At 38.2% G+C, this 3361-nt stretch overlaps 1 pseudogene; it reads left to right on the forward strand.

Moving 5' to 3' along the window:
* The first annotated feature begins 257 nt into the window (after positions 1-257).
* LOC123455705 lies at positions 258-398 on the forward strand (annotated as a pseudogene).
* Positions 399-3361: the final 2963 nt, after the last annotated feature.

Raw genomic sequence — 3361 nt, forward strand, 5'->3', positions numbered from 1 at the left:
TGGCCATTAGAAATGTGAAAGCTATTAAGTTTGTAGAAGCTTGAAACCAAGGTAAAAGATGATGGTCTACTGGGTAAAGCTAAAATAAAGAGCAAAATTGTCACTTTCACCTTCAACACTCCTTGACCTTCAGCATTAGAGATAGTGCTGAAAGAAACTGCACTGGACTCAAACAAAGCTGCCCTTTTCATAAAACATGACATCCCTCCACGACTGCATGTGTCTTCTTTCCCCCATCATCTAAATTTTTATCTTGTAAAAATACCTGTCAGGGAGATACCATAATCACAAAGGTGGTTTTCCCAGTGCAAGGCAGTCTAGCTGTGTTGACCCCTGCAATTTCCCCAAATACAGCAAACTCAACTGCATAATTTGTGATAGTAGGGGGAAATTTTCAAGTATTGTGAACAAAAATTTGTTATAAAGCCAGGTATGGTGGTGCACACCTTTAATCCCAACCCCAGCACTTGAGAGGCAGAGGTAGGAGGGCTGCAGTGAATTTGAGGGCAACCTGAGACTACATAGTGAATTCCAGGTCAGCCTGGAATAGAATGAGACCCTACCTCAACAACAACAAAAAAAAAAGGAAAAAAAAGGAACAGAAAGAGAAGCCACAACCCCCAAAAGCCAAAAGCCAAAAGCCACAACCACACAGCACACTTCAGCAACCCCAGCTAGGAACACCTTAAGGTCTGCCCAGTGACACCTTCTACAGCCAGGTAGCTACAGACCCAAATTACAAACTAATAAAACACTGAGTATATTGGGGGTCATCTATTCAAACTACTTCAATATGATCCCTACTACAACTACCTTTTGTTTTCATGTAGATTCTAGAGACTGAACTCAGGTCTTCATACTTGCAAATCAAGCACTTCCTTGGCTGAGTTACCAACTCAGCCCCACATTCTGAGGGCATATTCTGAAGCTGACTTTATTACTGGAGAAAAGATCCCTTGGCTAATGTAGGAAAATAAGCTGATACATAATAAAGTTTAAAAACATAAAATGAAAATAGTGTTGCTTATGTGAGTAGTTAGTATACATTTGGATCTACAGTGCCCTTTAAATACACAGAACCTAATTTCAATGGCATTCCTTAAGTTCAGGTATAAGAAACATAAATCATACATAAACATTTTAATAGCTCAGAGGAAGACTTTTGTGTTATAATTACATAGGGCATGAAATAGATCTACCCAGATGTCTAGGTGGAAAGAAAGATGTATAGTATGCTTAGCCCTTATTGAACACTTTCTTCGTATATGTCTCCACCATCTAGGCATCATACAGTGCCTTTTGCTTCACATGTCCTGATTTGAATATAATTTATATTTGTCCTTCACAACCCTCATTCAAATTGCCTCAGACTAATCTGGAAGTGTTCTGTCATAGTAAGATGTAAATAATTTATATATCTTCACATATTTCCATTTTAGTATGTTTTCAGCAATGAATAAATGTGTAAGTAGTGGTACTATTAATAATGAGAAGGGAAGAATATTATTTCTCAGTGGGAATTGTTAAATCAAGGATATTTCTCAATGACACCAATATTTAGGCTATCCATTTCCTCCTATATTCACATGCATATAAAGAAACACATATAGGCATGTGAGGAAAAGAAGACTAGAAGGAATGAAGTGAGAGGGAGATGGAGAGGGAGAACTTGGCTAAGCAGCAATTTTACATACAAAGATGGCTAGCCTTGAGGATGGCATTTATTAGCTGAAATATCAAGAATCTAAGAACAGCAACTCTAGTCCATGTCATATTTTATTTGTTAAGTAAGACACCAGAGAGATAGTGACGGGGATGGCAAGCATGCCATTTCAGGATCACGAGGAATCGAGCACTGAAGAGCTGCCTGACATAGTTCCAGCCCAGCTGTCTCTTCCTTGAAGTCCGATGTGGCCCCTCTATAGAAAAATCTTTGGCTCTCTACGCCACAGAAATATGTGGTTTTCTGTATAATGTTTGGTTTTCTCTGTCTTTCACTTGGTGTCCCAATCTCTAAGTTTATTTTTCCAATAAAAATTGGTGTTGGTAAAGTGTTGGTCAATGTATCTGAAAGAGGCTCTGGCATAGAATTGGAAAAACAAGAAAATGGGTCAAAGATAATTGTTTTCCTTAAAGGCCTTAAATAAAGTCAGGCATGGAGTACAGTAAACTTAGGAGGAAACAATGAACCTCCTGGAACAATGTAAACATTGTTATATGACTAATTTTTCTAAATGGTGGCAATTGCAATTGACTCTTTACGAGGAATCCTTACAGAAAAACAACCGAAGGCAGAAATAGTTCAATTGGGGGGACCAAAGTCTAAGTATTGGAGGGACGTGAAAAGGAAAATTCAAAATAAATAATTAAAGAATAAATGGATTTGCTGGATCAGTGATTCATGATGGGAAGCCCCATTTGTGGTTGTTTTACCTCTCACCTTTAATAGAGTAATTGAAAGTAGAAGTCCAGGAAATCACAAGTGCTTGACCGCACATATATGGGGAAACATGTGAAAGCAGTTAATCATTACAGGGGCCTGACCACTTTACTTGAGGTGAATAATTATGGGATTGTTTGATGATAAGGAATAACAAAAAGTTTCTATGAATTCTGTAAAATTGTACCTTTCTTGAAGTTTGTTCTTGCATGATGTGATCAGAAAATAAAAGACTGAGACTAAGAGCTGTGGCAGCAGAGAAGCAGAGAAATATAGAAACATGGAAGCATAGAAACAGGGAAAAACAGAAAACAGAAAAAAAGACAAAAAAAATAGAAAAAGTAAAAACAAGAAAAAAATAGAAAAATAGAAAGAGAAAAAAAAATAGAAACAGAAAAGGAGGCAGAGAGAAAAAGATAGAAAAACTCAGCTGCCTTCAGCATTAGCCTGTCAGCTTGCACCAGAACTTGACTTCGAGTCATTATTTCGCCACCACTCCCTTTCACACCTCTCTTTGGGGACCCTTCTTCAAGCCAGGGCTGGACCCCGGCAAGAGAGGGGGCAAGAGCCAAAGAGAGGGTTATAGTAGATCTGTATGTCAGCCCAGAGTTCTGAACCAGCAGATGAGTGCTCTTCCTAAGGCATCATGCACATTGAACATTAATTTAATTCTGAAGTTTGTCAGTGGAAATAGCCAGGATTTGAAATTCAGATCGGCCAAAAGAAGGTTCAGCATCAGCAAGACCTGAGGGTTTCTTAGGATACAGAACAGTGGCGGGTATGACAACATAGAAGAAACATTATTTAAAATCAGTCTTTCTCAGTCTTGGATGCTCAATAGGGAAGCTTGAGAAGCATTGTGAACATTAATTACTTAGAAACCAGCTTTAGACTATTTTAAGGTGTCACCAGATAATCTTA

This window comes from Jaculus jaculus, chromosome 17 (assembly GCF_020740685.1).
Source record: "Jaculus jaculus isolate mJacJac1 chromosome 17, mJacJac1.mat.Y.cur, whole genome shotgun sequence".
Classification (NCBI taxonomy): domain Eukaryota; kingdom Metazoa; phylum Chordata; class Mammalia; order Rodentia; family Dipodidae; genus Jaculus; species Jaculus jaculus.